The sequence below is a fragment of the Vicugna pacos genome, chromosome 14 (genome assembly GCF_048564905.1).
Source record: "Vicugna pacos chromosome 14, VicPac4, whole genome shotgun sequence".
Lineage (NCBI taxonomy): Eukaryota > Metazoa > Chordata > Mammalia > Artiodactyla > Camelidae > Vicugna > Vicugna pacos.
Genome location: NC_133000.1, coordinates 47,592,499 through 47,609,018, shown reverse-complemented (window position 1 = coordinate 47,609,018; position 16,520 = coordinate 47,592,499).

Here is a 16,520-nt window from a genome sequence, read left to right as displayed (position 1 = left end):
ATTTATAATCATTTTACAATGTTGTGTCAAATTCCAGTGTTCAGCACAATTTTTCAGTCATTCATGGACATATACACACTCATTGTCACATTTTTTTCTCTGTGATTTATCATAACATTTTGTGTATATTTCCCTGTGCTATACAGTGTAATCTTGTTTATCTATTCTACAATTTTGAAATCCCAGTCTATCCCTTCCCACCCTCTACCCCCCTGGTAACCACAAGTCTGTATTCTCTGTCCATGAGTCTTTAGATTCCACATATGAGCGATGTCATATGGTATTTTTCTTTCTCTTTCTGGCTTACTTCACTTAGAATGACATTCTCTAGGAGCATCCATGTTGCTGCAAATGGCGTTATGTTGTTGGTTTTTATGGCTGAGTAGTATTCCATTGTATAAATATACCACCTCTTCTTTATCCAGTCACCTGTTGATGGACATTTAGGCTGTTTCCATGTTTTGGCTATTGTAAATAGTGCTACTGTGAACATTGGAGTGCAGGTCTCATCCTGAAGTAGATTTCCTTCTGGATACAAGCCCAGGAGTGGGATTCCTGGGTCATAGGGTAAGTCTATTCCTAGTCTTTTGAGGAATCTCCACACTGTTTTCCACAGTGGCTGCACCAAACTGCATTCCCACCAGCAGTGTAGGAGGGTTCCCTTTTCTCAACAGCCTCTCCAGCATTTGTCATTTGTGGACTTTCGAATGATGGCCATTGTGGCTGGTGTGAGGTGATACTTCATTGTAGTTTTGATTTGCATTTCTCTGATAATTAGTTATACCAATCATTTTTTTCATGTGCCTATTGATCATTTGTAAGTCTTCATTTGAGAATTTCTTGTTTAGGTCTTCTGTACATTTTTGGATTGGGTTGTTGGTTTTTTTCTTATTAAGTTGTATGAAATTGAGCCTTTGTCAGTTTCATCATTTGCAAAAATTTTCCAAATTAAGAGATTAAAAGAGGATTATCTCAACTATGTCAATGATTTTTTTTAAAAAAATGGCTAGTCACTGCATATTTAGTATTATTTTTTACAAAGCTTTAATAAACTTACAAAAGGAAGAAGCATATTGTCATGGGTATATTTTTATGTGATAAAACTATTTTTAGGAAGGCACAACAATCATCAACCCAAAAATAAGACCGAGGCTAACCCGAAGAATAGGAAAGACTGGGGCATGATATACAGGGAACTTCAGATAGATTGTGATTATTTAGTATTTTTTAAGCTCTGTGGTAGCTACACAAGTGTTTGTTTCATGATCATTATTTACACCTTTTGTTGGTAAGAGCTGTACCACAAAGAGTAAACAAACATGTATACAATTTAAAAATCAAGAAAAAGCAGAGCTTCAATAATGACTAATATATCTGGTCAGTTATAAAGATAGCAGATAAAAGTCTTCAAAAAAAATTTTAAGCTACAAACCAAACCACTACAGGATTTTACTCTCACTAGAAAGATTCCCACGAAATGGGTTTAAAAGTAGCTCATGCCTCGTGCTTGCTGTCTGAAAGCCCAGCCGTGGACGTCCCTCATCGGAGTAGAGAATGATGCCGACTAGAGAACAGCTAATGATGAATTGGCATCCATGACAAAGATGCAGTAGGGAGACCATTCTGTTCCCCAGCTCTGAGGACCCCCAGACATCCAGGACCCCAAACCACTGAAAGATAAAACTTAGAATGGCTACTAATAACTAAGCCCCAACTTTGCCCCAGCCATTTTACATATATTATTTCTAATTTTGACAGTGATCCTGTAAAGTATGTATTTTAATCCCCTTTCTACAGACGTAGAAACTGAAATTCATATAAATTAGACAATATCCCCAAGGTCACACAGATGATAAATTACAGGGTGAGAACATTAATCCAGTTGTAACCAAATCCAGAAGCAATCCACTTCCTACTAACCCTTCCATCACATTCATATAGTAAACACATAAATTCTTGACAACACTGAATAATCGATATCTGTAAACAAACAGTAATAAATAAAGACAATGGGTCCACATTAAAACCATGGTTTTTTAGAAGTCACACAACCTGCTTTTACTTTTAATCAAACCTAGATTAGATTTTACATTGGCCTTCAACAAGACGGAAGTAAATCACTTTACAGATTTATTTCCTTTTCTATTCTCCTTAAAGAGCCCACCTGGGACCTGAAATCATATTAATCAGCTTCTGAGCATTTACAGAATAAATTTTAAATAGCAGAGGCTTGATAGCTTTTCTCATGAACTTCTGGTAGGAAAGAATCATCTACACTCACAGCCATCAAGGTGAAAGCAAGAGACAATTGTCTTTCCCCTCTGTGGTGGACCATTCTCTTCCCTACAGGTACCCCTACTCTCTCCTCTTTGGGTAAACTTTTATTTAGTGGGACAGCAAGCATCAGTCTGCATAGAACGTCTTCTGAAATTTTCAAAGCAAACCTAAAATTTAGCAGAACTTAGCACAGCTTCTTTCTTTTAAAATTAAATGCTACTGTATAAGCATGACTGGCTGGGTAGAACCAAGAGTCTAGGAAATAGACATGATTTGCCTTCACCAACAGACAATAACACTGCACGATTTACGGGAAAATGTCAGAGGTTAACTGATGTCAGTGATTTGCTATGTTGCTATGTCTCCCAATAGTCAGCCACAAAAAGGGCTGTCAGTACTGCTAAGAGCTAAAGATCTTTCCAATTGACAGGCAGCTTGAAAGGTCAAGTGTAGGCAGAAGCGGTATGTAATCATTTCTGCATTTATTCCAATACTTCTATCTCATAAGTATCATTTGTTATGCAGTCTTAATATAATGAGGCTATATAGGATCAGAAAAGTATTACTCTTTTCTTTAAATTTATATTTTAATTTATATACATATATATACAGAGCTACTGTCAATCAAGAAAAATAAATTCTTCTCTAATGCAAACATTTTAAGTAGTACATCTTTTAAATCTTTAGACCATGATGAGTTATTCAAAGATTTTAACAGTTTCTCCTTCATTCAATAAGTAAAAGTGAATTCGACTGTTCAGGCCATTAGTCGTAATAATGGGTGCTTATTAGCAACCAGCATTTGCAGCTATTCTTGGGATAAATTTAGCTAAACTCAGCATGTCAAATTAGAGCAAAGAATTTGATATGTTTTCTCCCTCTCCTCACATTATGACTTCACTGCCATTTTTTACTTTGTACAAAGGGTGATTGTGAAAATCAGAAACTTTCTTGGGTGCTATCCTTCCCTTTAAAAAGAGCATCCATGGGTTCAAATGGGTACCCAGCTTTGATGCCTGGGAAAATGCTAGAATTTTATTTCACACAGATCAATTCTATATCTCAAAGGATCTGAAAAGAATAATAGAAAATGTCTATGCATATACAACATTATTGTATTACTGCTCAGTGACTCAGACAGCAATTACAACAGTCATAAATATCAAATATCTCCCTAGTATGTGCATCCACCTAGTCAAAGCCGTACTTCACACACCAAATACCGCATGGATGTTTTAGCTCAAGTCTTATCTGAAAACCAGACAGGGTCAGTATGCAAGTATATCACTTCATAAATGATGCCAGGGAGCAGGCGTGAAGGACCAGGGAGGGTGTGATGATTAATTTCATGTGTCAATTTGACTGAGTCATGGGATGCTCTGACACCTGGTCAAACATTATCCTGGGTGTCTCTGTCAGGGTGCTTTTGGATGAGGTAAATATTTAAATCAGTAGACTGTGTAAAGCAGATTATATTCCTTAATGTGAGTGGGCCTCACCCACTCAGCTGAAGATCCGAATAAACAAGAAGTCTGACCCTCCCTCAAGTGAGAAAGAATTCCTTCTTGACAGCCTTTGAACTGGGGTATCAGCTTTTTCCTGCCTTTGGACTCACACTGAAACATTGACTTTTCCTGGGTCGTGAGCCTGCAGACTCATCCTGTAGATTCATGTGAGCCAATTCCTTCTACTAAATTTATATACATACATGTACACACATGTTCTAGGCACAGATGTATTATATACATAAATACACACACACACACACACACACACACACACCCTACTGGAGCACCTGAATGATACAGAGGGTAAAAGAGAGAAAGGAGACAAATCTATATAAGGATGTGTTATAAAGTTGTAAACCAATCTGGATAACTGGTGCTCAATCTACTGTGGAGCTGCAGGATGCATCTCAGAATTGTCCACCAGCAGAGAACAACTGTTACCACCACTGTGAGTGTCAGATGTGCCCCCACAGTCATCCCATTCCCTGAGTCAGAGAAGCTCCAGGGCAGAACACAAAAGACCAGCACACATTCTTCAGTTAGCACGCTCTCAGCATAAAGATGTTCAAATCAATTACCCTGAAAACAGGAAATCAGGAGAGAAAATCAACAAAACCAAAAGTTGATCCTTTGAAACGATCAATAAAATCAGTAAGCCTCTAGCCAAAAAAAACTAAAATAAAAAATTAGGGGATACAAATTACAAATTTAATGTCAGAAATTTTAAAAGGGGGACACCAGTATCATCCCCACTGATATTGAATCATCAGTGAATCAATCATTGAATGAGTACTATGAACAACTCTATGCAAACAAACTTGATAATCTAGATGAAATGCACTAATTACAAAGAAGTATTTATTGATGCATGAGAGACCCTAATCTGTTTGAAAAATTTAACTGAACCGCATGGTCCATAGCCTTTACTTTTGAGGGGAAATTGTTTGAAGAAATGAACACTGCGGCCGTGTGCTGGTTCCTGTGTGCTACTCTGATCGCTTTTCTCACCACTCAGTCTCAGGGCTCCAGCTGTACCAAGCCTGCGGCAGTTTCTTCAACAAGCTACCTGCTCTCCTGCCTTAGATCTGCAACACGGTACTGCATCCTCTGATGTGCCTCACGTTCTCTGCTCCCCTGTGCCTGACTAATTTCCATGATATTTCAATGTTAAAGTTCAATGAAGAAGTTTGTTTTCTTGGTTCACTTATTCACAGTGACGAGTAGTGGAGCTGATGGAAAGAGAACTGGTTTTAAAGTCAGCCAGTGATGGGAACAGGCCTGGTTCTCCCAATCTTATCGCTAAAAAGTAGAGATAATTTTTAGTGATTTTGTCCAGGTAGAGATGACATACGGTAAACACATTAATGCAGTTCCCAGCACATATTATAGTAATAATAATAAAAGTCTGCATCAAATTTTCTACTGTATGTTAGTTGTTAACACTGTGTATGTGGGTATATATCTGTGTTTATCAACACAACCTCCTCATTTGAAAGTCAGTATCTCTTTCTGCACTAAAATAAGAACTCTCTCACTTCCACTAAAAGACTAAAATGTCAGTGCAGTGGCCTGGGCATTGATGCACTTCATTATTTCTGATATGCTTACAAAATTATTATTGCCCTTTTCCTCAGGCTATGTTCTTACTACTTATCACCTCATAAAAAATAAAAAATGTTCTCTCTACAGACTTGTCGTTCCATCTCCAAAACACTTTTTCTAAATGTAATATTTCACCTATATTCATTTACTTGTTCTTTTTTTATTTAACAATTATTAACGGAATAATTACTCTGAGCATTCATTGTGTATGCTGAGAAAAGAATGAACAAGATTCGGTCTCTCTGCTTTTAGGAATTTTATTTCTTAGGGGAACAACAGAAAAGTCAAAGAGCAATTTTGATCATATGCTAAGTGTTATTAAAGGCTTAATACAGAAAGTATAGGAACTTAGGAAACAACCATTTGACTCAGTCTTTGAATGTCAGGATAGATGCCACAAAGGAACTGAAACTTGATGGGATGCTGGGAGGTCAAGAATCAGGATGCTGATGGGAATTAGTCAGGCACAGGGGACCAGAGATCTTCAGACACTTCAGGGAATACGGTACTGTGTTACAGACCCAAAGCAGGAGAGCACATGGCTTCCTGAAGACCCTGCAGCAAACTTGGTGCAGCCGGAGCCCATGAGGCTGAAGGTGAGAAAAGAGATCAGAACAGGACACAGGAACTAGACACACAGTAGTACTGTTCATTTCTCCAAACACTTCCCTATACAGTATAGTCTATGGACCAGTCATTTCGGTTAAATTTTCCAAACTGATTGGAGTCATTCATGTATTTGGAAACAATTCAACTCCCTACACTGCACTAGTCCCCAAGAATACAGTGGAAAATGAGCCAACCCTGCCCTCATCAAGTTTACACTCCAAGGAAGGAGACAGGCAATAAGCAAATAATAAATGAATTTATTAATATGTTTACTACTTCCATAAAGGAAAGGGCACTGTGATAAAAATGAAAAGGGTAGATGAAAAGGTCTTTTTAGAGAATGTTCAGAGAAGGTTTTTCTCGGGAGAGAATATTTAAGCCAAGTCCTAGATGATGAGGTGCTAGTCCTGTAAAAATCCATGGAAAGAGCACATAAGCAATGGTAAAGACTGTGCTGTGCTGAAGACTCGGGTGTGTTCCAAGAACGAAAAGATGGCCAGGGTGATGGAGCACAGGATGTAAGATGGAGAGTGTGGCAAGAAAGGAGGGTGGCCAGAGAAGTGGAGTCAAACCATTCAGGACCTTAAGAGCCAGTTTGGAGTTTTCCTCCACGGGCAATGAGAAACATCCAAAAAAGTTTTAAGGAAAGAAATGGCATGATCTGGTTTATATCTTAATAAGATTACTTTTCTTGAGAAATTACTGCATGCCAGTGACTGAATACATATGCCTATTATTGAGTGCTTAACAAATCCTTGTTGAATGAGTGAATGAAAGAGTGAAAAGTTTACCTGCTCATCATTCTATAAATTGAAACTTTCCACTGTCACAGTTTCTTAAGAAGCTACAGGAGGATGTGCTCCAACAAAACAAGGATAAAAATCAAGAAACAAAAAGACATGAAGTCCAGGAAACAGTGAAAGGGAATAACAGGATATTAACTGCTCAGCAGATTAAGAGATTTGCCAACCTTGATTGAGGCAAGAAGATAGCTGACTCCAGAAGGGAAGCTTCCAAGAAAGAAATGCAACTGATAAGTATGATTAACTGTATCAGATTTGTTTAGCATTTAGAACATATACTAATAATAGAAAACACTGAGACACATCCCAACAAAAATGCAAATATGAACTCAAAAGGAAGAAAAGAAAATGGAATATCACAGTAAACCAGTTGGCTCAACAGAAAACTGATCCAAGTGTAACTTAAACACTGGCTGCTAATCCAACCATATACCTATGCTTGGAAGCAAGACCAGGAATGGGAAGGTGGGGGAAAAGCCTGGTATCTCTCATTACCGTACGAGATTTTAGAAAGCATGTTCACGTATTACTTTCACGTCAAGTCCCTGGCCTTCCCGTCTTGCTCCTTTCCTTACTTATTGCCTCCACATTCTAGCTCAAGGCCTGTTCCCTTGGCTCCTGTGTCCCTTTGGCCAGGCCCAATCCTAGAAGTGATGCTATGGAAAACCTGATCAAGATTTTTGCCATTTATACAACTTTGTGTCCCAAGCTATCCAAACTGGTTCTAAGTTCACTTTACTTATTCACAGGACTGTCTCATGCCTGTGGCATGTCTTAATTATTTATGTATTCTATAGACCTCTGAGTATTAATCTTTATTCATTCTGCTCCCCTATAGACTAAAAGTTCCATGTAAGGATACTGAAGTAACTCTATAGAATTTTTCCCTTTGACACAAAAGAAATTTATTTAACTCTGAAAGAAGTTTCTATAAACAGAGAGGAAACGTATCCATTATCACAGTTCCATGTTTCCTATTTTGTCCTCTTATACCCCTAATTGAAATTATCCATACAGTCTCCTTTGTTTCAAATCCACTTTAGCTTTACTAAAGGAAAATTTTGTGTGAAAACTTAATTACCTTTTAATTTGAGGATTTTATAAGTAATATTAATTTGACATTTATAGTTTGACAAAGTCAAAAATTCCTGCAGTCCTAACTAGCTATAGGCCACCTTACAGAGGCCATTCATAAATTGTATCTAGTATCTAATATTTGAACATACAGCCAATAATTTCATTTATAAAATTAAGGTTTTGGCTTTTCAAGTCTATTTCCAGAATCTTAATTAACACAAGCTAATGAATTGAGCACTGGGGCCAAGGACACCATTAGAGACAGCTAATGAAAGGCCAATAGAATGTAATGATTTTTCAAAACAGAACTAGGAGTAACCACTGATATTTTTAAGCATGTGATTATGTGATATTGTATACATGATGACTCCATCAACTTAGAAACTGATGAAAGCTTCCTGAGGGTGAGGATTTTTTGCTGCATGTGCCAATACTCTAGCCCCTGTGCTTTGAACAGTATCTGGCACTTGATAGGTGCTTAAGTAATTTTCTGAATTAGTGAATGAGAAATTGATGTATCACATTCTATTAATTGACACTTTATAATAAAACCAACTGCACTTTTGTTCTATAGCACAAAAAAAAATTAGTTATCAGCATTAGTTCTGGAGCTTCACAGACCCTCGAGCACCTTCTGAGTTATCAAAGGTACCATGGCATTCACATTATATTATGATTTAGTAATCAACTGCATTTTACTACATTCTGATTCTTTGATCAGTGGCCATGCCTCAAATCAAACAGAATATTAATGACGTTTTTTGTAGACATTTTCTTCCCATTGCTTAAAAGAGGTCACAAACTCGTGTCCCTCAATATATCCAGTTTGCAGATATGTATTTTTTTGGTCTTCACAGCATTCATATGTGTGTGTGTGTGTGTGTGTGTATGTGTGTGTACACATATACATTATGTCAGGTTATTTCATATCAAATTTTAGATTTGTTCTATCTCTTGAAAAAAAGTATAATGTCTGATAACAATGCTCAAATCCCCACCTGGAATCAATAGGCAGGACCAATGCCTTTAAACACAGTACATGTTTTCTGGGTTGACACACTTCCCACCACTCTCTTTGGTCCTCCTAATCAGATACTGTTCATTACGGTGCTCAGACTGTTGATTCTTGGAGTATAATTAAGAAGAACATGAAAGATTTTAGTTTGTGCTCTTCACTCTTTAATATTATGGATAAGAATTCAAGTTTGTAAGACCTGGCCTAAAGGACAGAGTGCTACTGCTTCAGCATAGCAGACCTAGTCCTTCACACTCGGGCCCAAAGGAATATATTCATCCTTGTCTACACCCATGACTCTCCATGCAGTTTATTCCAAACAAAGCTCGTTTCCCCAATGGGCCATAACCATTCATTCCTCCGTGTCTTTGCAGAATCTATATGTGGTCCATTCTGCTAAATTTTTTCAAATGCCATGCCCTCTCCGGCAAGAAGCAACAAATAGTTGTTAAATGCAAAAATGTCAAGCACTTTAACAGGTTCTATGGGATACAGAAGTCAACAAGGGACACTTAGGAAGGAAGTTGTCCTTGTTAATAATTACCCAAAAATAGTTACAATAAAACGTGCTCTTTTCTGCTTTCCTGGTTACTGGTGGTTTGCTCAGGAACCTAAAAGTTTTTCACTTCAAAAGAAATCTCATATATTGAGTATTCGAAAAGATCCCTTATAAGTGCTTTTCCAAAAATGGCGCATAAAAACATGGAAACAAACTGAAATTTAGATGAGAAGGTGAATAGCAGGCAAATAAAATAATCTTGAAATAACAGCTTAAAGAGTGACAGAAAAAGATTAAATGGTGTCACTGCAGTCACCTGCCAATGTCTCATCATCTCTAGGTTAGGATGTGAAAGTGATGAGGGAAAAATAAAGAGTAAATATTGCAGAATGCAATAAGAAAGAAAATCTCAGCCAGCAGGTTTGTGTGCATTCTTTCATAGAACAGACATTGCTTTTCATAATTCTGGGCAGTCAGGAAAATGAAGGAGGCAGATGTCAGGAACCAGCCTGGCCTTAGCTAGTCAAGGAACTTGGAATCAGACCCTGAACTCTCGCTCCCATTCTGAAATCTCCCCTATTCTGCATTTTGCTGGCAACAATCATATCCTAATACACCCTCCTGTCCAGGCTTCCAGAAACCAGGAGAGAAGCATGGATCTGATTTTAAACTTCTGATGACACCTTCAAATAAATGCCTTATTCCTCCTAAGAGTCTTTTCAATCCTAAAATTTTCAACCTGTCACTTGTAAGTAAAAAATTTGCAGGCACAGAAAATTAAAAGTCTGCAATGAAGAAAGGGAGTTGGCATTTCATGCACCTTCCCTTGTGTCCTTCTTCACAACATCTTCACAGATGAAGATGCAGAAGCTCAATCATTTAAATTATGTTTAAAAACCCCAATATTTATGGCACTTAGCTTTCTAAAGAGACAATGATAGAACAACACTTGTTGAGGTGAACTGAACTGTACATATTTAACACAGTTTGAAATGAAAATCATTACAGTAGCATTTATCAAGGACTTATCAATAACCACAGTAAGACACTGGAAGTTTCCACTGCTTAAAGGATTAAAATTTGAACATGAAGGTGGAAGTAGGGAGGGAGTGGGGAACAAAGAAATTCAGGATGTGGGAGTTTGTAGATTTGAAGGATTATGAAGAAACCAGTGAATAAAAAATACTTTTAAGTTATGTTGACCATAATGTGCTCTGCTCAGACTGAGATTTATATATGTATGTATATATGAAAAATATGCGATTATGTTTATATTTGAATATATTTAAATATATTTAAGGGTTCATATAGATAAAGATATATAATTTTAAGAAAGAGGTAGGGTTATAAAATTAATTTCTAGAACACTGTATTAATGAAAAAATTTCCGCAAAAACTGTACATTGTAAAGAAGGTCACGGTCACTGGTTGCCTAAATTAAACATACACCTATCATGAAGACAATCTATTTACAGACCAGCATGCTTTTCCATTGTGATCATCACAGGAAAACGTGCAGAGAACTGAAGGCCAACACTGCTCACTGTAGACCGTTTGCTGGGGTGGACTTGAACTGAATTGATCAGACCCAGATTATACTCGGCTGAATTGAATTGAAGTGAAGTGGTCTGAATTACCACCACCAGCAAGTAAGCAAAGCTTTTAAACTCTGAACTTAAGAGAAAATGATGAGAGATTTTTAACAACATGAAAAAGAAAATGAAGTGAGCCACGGTTACAACAACTAGTGAGAGAGAGCACAGTGCATTAGGCTTTTACTGTGGCTTCAGCTCATAGTTCTGGCAGGTAATTCTCACAGTGAGATGGAGATGGAGATGCCAGAAGTGTCCAGCGAAGGGCAAAAGCTTTTGTAATGCTAGAACATATCTTAGACCTAACTTTTAAATAAAAGACTTTATCTCAATGTATTTACTCTATACATGTCCCTTTTTCTCAAGATAAATTCTAGAAAAATACAATTATGTTATAATTATTGGTTCACCTGTCGAAATTACCAGCTACGTGAGAGCTCAGCAATGGGAGAGTCAATGCCTTTTATTCATTTTGTAATGACAATTTCCAAGATAGTGTACATCACAGGTATGTAGGTATGGAATAAAAATTTACTGGCTCACCTCATAAAATTATTATGTATAGCATGCACCTAAAATAGAGAATCTAAATATTTGAAGTTTTCCATTTAGCTAGCTTCTGATCGATGAAAATTTTACTAGTCACAAATGTCCCCAGAGTTTGTGGGCAAGAATAATAAACTAAATGTGGTTTCTATACCATGAAGTATAAATTGGAAATAAAATACTGAAGCCTAGTCTATCCTGTAAACATGCATTTATGAAATTTTTGAAAGATTAATTATGCAAATATGTGTTTCAGGAATTTAGACATCATGGGTCGTCAGCCTGTTGGGCCTCAACAACTTCCTCAAGACCATTAGCATCTATTATGTAAATTCATATTTACAGAGCGCATAAAATGCACATTAGTCGCCCAAAACAGCAGGATAACTTACCTGAGGTAGTCTCATGTTTATATGGCCAGATTAATTTTGCTTTTAAGAAAAATAGCCAGCCGATGGCAATTGGAGAGCTAAAACTTGAATATAAGCAGGGAGTTTTTTGTCCGTTTCATTTATAATACCTTTAGACTTTCCAAGCTGGCTGACAATTCAGAGAAATTGATGGGTTTTCTTACAGTGTAAGCAACCAAAGCCAGAATATCTAATACAACTGTACTTCTACTGAAATATTCATGACATTCAGTTGTTTTTAATATACAGAACTTATGAGTTCAAGATGGACTGGAAGTTATGTAGCAAAAGAGTTTGTAGAAACAAATGGAAATGAAGTAAAAACAATCCTACTGTTAGAAAACAGAGTCAATGCCATATTCAATGTATATAAATAATGTCATATCAAAGCAGTCTATTATTGCAAAAGAAACTTAGCAGTGGTAAAGTGTTGTTATGAAACTGTTTTTATTCTGTTATCATCTTATTAAGCTATTTGATCATAATTTATTTTTTAAAAGTCAAGTAGGTTTCTTTCAATTAAAAAATTAGATTGTATTAAAATTTTATAAACTACAGCAGAACTAGCAAAGATAGGAGAGAGTTTTTTGCAGGGTCTTCAAATTGTAAATTACTGGACTCATAAATACAGTATATGAAAGCCCTAAATAATTGAAATTAGCTACTTTGCAATATTTTCTTTGGAATATTAGATTTAGCTTATTAACCCCCAAAAAACCACTCTCTGGTTTTCTGATTCAACCATCTCACCTTCCTCCTAACATCCATGACACAACTCCTGCCTCCTTTCTGTTCTCAGATAAAATCACTGTATCTTCTCAGGACAGGTATATTCACACCAAGGACTCTCAAATCTTGGTAATTATCTTGGGCTCTTATGTAACTTCTGAGTACTCTAACTAGCACAGTGGCTGGTAAATAATTGGTGCCCAGTAAATATTTGTGAAATTAAACCAATAACACAAAGTAATATGGCTTTAATGGTGAACAATGAGCCCTGGTATGACAGTGACAAAGATATATACAGCTGGAGACATCCACAAAACCCCTTGATTTACAAACATGAGCAATGGCTAGTCATAGGCCAGATCTACCTGAAAGGACTAATTCACAAAGCTACAGAAATATTTTAGAGCATCAATTATTATTAGAATCTCACTGACACCTGACAAGTTCAGTATGAATTTTAAGCAAGTTTCAGTGACCAAATACTTCTCTAGGGCTCTTTTGATGCCATTTCTGACTTTATCCTCAGTATCTAGCCTTACAATACACTTTGTAGATTCTGGAAAATATGTAATACGTATGCTCCAGGTTGATAGATCATTTTAACTGAAGAGAGTAGTCAAAATATAATTTTTTTTTCATTCAGGGAAACAACTGATCCAAAAGTTTGATGCAGCTTATTTTAGACGGCTTTTCTCTTGCAGGGAGGGCGGTAGATACAGCACTTCACTTTCCAGCCGAAATACAACATTATATATTATATTCGAACTATATCCTGGGCAATATATCCAATAGATAGAGATATGTTATTTAGGTCTTCTAAAAGCAATGAATGAAATGAAAAGTTAGCTTTATACAAATCTGTCAGTGATCTACATTTGACAGTAAACTCACTGAGAGACTGTGTCTTGCTTCCACCCACAGCACCTTGTAGATGGTATGCTTCACAAGAGTTTGTTGGGCTAAGTGAGGGAAAGAAGATTCTATAAAACTTTTTCTCAGAGCCTCATTAATTGTACTAATTTTTCTTAGTACATTTAGATTTTTATCTAGTTAGCACTTAAATCAAAGATAAAATTCAGAAAACCATTATCTCTCCATTTATGAAACAGATAACACAATCTCACACACATTACACACACACAAATATGATATTCTTGATGTTTTATTATGGAGTAAAATGGGATATGTCCATTTTCAAAATTGATTAAATGGCTATGGAAATGCCACTTAGCTATATGATAAAATAGTCTTGTTCCATATAATCTTCTAAAATGCATATCTGTTGAAACATTATCTACATGTTTATGTCAAAATTCTTTTGCATCAGGAGCTGTAAAATGCGAGAACTATTACTATTCCTATGTTCCTTCTTTGGTAACCATCCCAGGTTTCAAAATTAGTTAAAATAACAAAACAGCACCTGAGAGCAAAAATGTATAATCTATCCATCTTTACTGTGATTATTGGTAAAAATAAAGCTCTCAATGCTTAGCCAGAGAAATAATCAAAAATATACATCTGAAATATTACTATTGTAAAAATGGAAGCAAGACCATTCCTATATCCCAGTAGAGAAAATTAGATTAGAATTTTCTTTTCAGTGTGGTAACATTTCCAAAAATTTTCAATGTAGTGATTGAAATTAAACATTCTCTCTCTAGTTTTTCTTATCTTCCATGCTCCTTTTCCCCTAAGCCCACAAGAAAAAAAGAAGAAAGGGAAATATGATTTCCTTCAAAACATTCCTCTTCAGTCTCTTAGTCCTCAAGCTAACTACGAAGCTCCTTTAGACCTACTTGGAAAGCCCTTCTGTTCTTGCCTGATATGCTTCAATCCCGCCCCAACTGAACTTTGTGGTGCAGCTGAAATGGAGAATAGAGAAAGCTGTGGCAGCTGAAACAGGCCAATAACCTGATGCTCTTTCTGGTTTTATCTTTCCTAATCTTCTCTTGCTATAAACTGAGGTAGACTGCAAAAATATGTTAGGTCTTCTAAGAGGAATGTTCTCTTATATTGTTGATGAAAAAAAATACAGATGCAACAGTGTTCAAGGCAGACTCCACAGTGCTTGAAATCTTGTGAAAAGAAAAAGCTACCCAGGGTTTACAAGACCATACTCAAAGCAGTGGGCTTGGCAGAGATGCATAAAGTGAAGTTTTAAGCTACCAACGGAAGAATTAAAAAGAAAAAAGACTGACTGTTACTTTGACAATAATTGACATACCAACTGTTCAATTACAGCTCAATTTTAGTTCAGCATTTTGTTTTTCAGTCAAACTTGGATATTCTCCAAAATACGTTAACACAAAACCGGTTCTAAAATAATTTCTTGCTTAGGTCTGCAAATACCCTGCATAACCCTCCAAACTGATTCACAGTCATGGCTAATTCATTCTTATTTTAAACTTGTCAGGATTCAAATATATTAAACCCAAAAGTGTTTCTGCATGATTACTGTCAGAGATAAGATGATTTATGGTATTGCAACCAAGACCCAATAATGTCTTGATCTTGTTTCCAAAAAATCCCAACTCCCTCTTCTCATACTTTCTAAGACATGCAGGAACACAAACACACAGAGACACATACACACTGACCAATGTGAAAAAAGTATCATTTGTTATAATCTGAGTCATATCTGAATGCCTTCATACTGAGCTAATTGGTAAAAAATGGTTTAGTGTCCACAGCTTAGGCCAGCAGGACCTTTACCTTAAGTCAGAATCCAAATTCTGTGGCCGGCCACATGAGAAATAAACTCAGGATGATGGGCAGCTAACTCGGACAAGCATCAAGAAAGAGAAAAAAATTTAAATTTGACACAACATTGTAAAATGATTATAACTCAATAAAAAATGTTTAAAAAAAAAGAAAGAGAAAAAAATTTAAACAACTAGCCTATCTCCAAAAGTTCTGCCTGGCTCATTATATAGAGTCATCCCTCAGTATCCATGAGGGACTGGTTCCAGGAGCCCACATGGATACCATATGCACAAGTCCCTTATATAAAATGGCACAGTATTTGCATATAACCTATTCACATCCACCCATATGCTTTACATCATCTCTAGATAACTTATAATATCTAACATAATGTCAGTCCTGGGTAAATAGCTGCTGGCAGGCAGCTGATTCAAGTTTTGCTTTCTGGAACTTTCTGGATTTTTTTTTTAATATATTCAATCCGCAGTTGGTTAATTGGTTGAATCCATGGATATGGAACCCATGGATATGGCGGGCCAGATGTATAACTCTAGCTCCTGGAAGCAATGAGGTTAAAGAGAAGAAAGGGTGTAGGGTCATGCTTCTGACCACACAGTGCTCTCACCCATCGGTAAACACTCTCTGATCAACGTCTTAGGCTAGGTTTACTCCATCAGCAGGTGTTGGGCATCTACTACAGACCAGGCACTGTTCTAGATAACAGAGATGTAAATTGTCGATTCCTTTCATAGAGAAGTGGGGCTCATACAAAGAAATTTGAAGCAATGGCTTTCTATCTGCTACATGGAAGTTATTCTTTCAATGATGAAGAGAACTCACCTGTGAATAAGAACTGGACTTCTCATCAAAGAGCATACAGTCTAATTGGAAAGAAAATAAAACGACCAAATAAATGTAAGGGTGAAATTACGTTGTTCCCTTTGACTCAACGAACCCACCTTTAGATTCTTTCTTAAAGCAATAATCAGAAATACAGGAGACAGCTGATGTCAGCATCATGACGGCATAAGATATCCCTAATTTTGTTCCTCTTTTAACAACTAAAATTCAGCCTCTATCTATGAACAAAAATGCCTCTGTGGGAGTTGTGGGACCCAGCACCATACACTAAGGGACCCAGGAAGAGTCT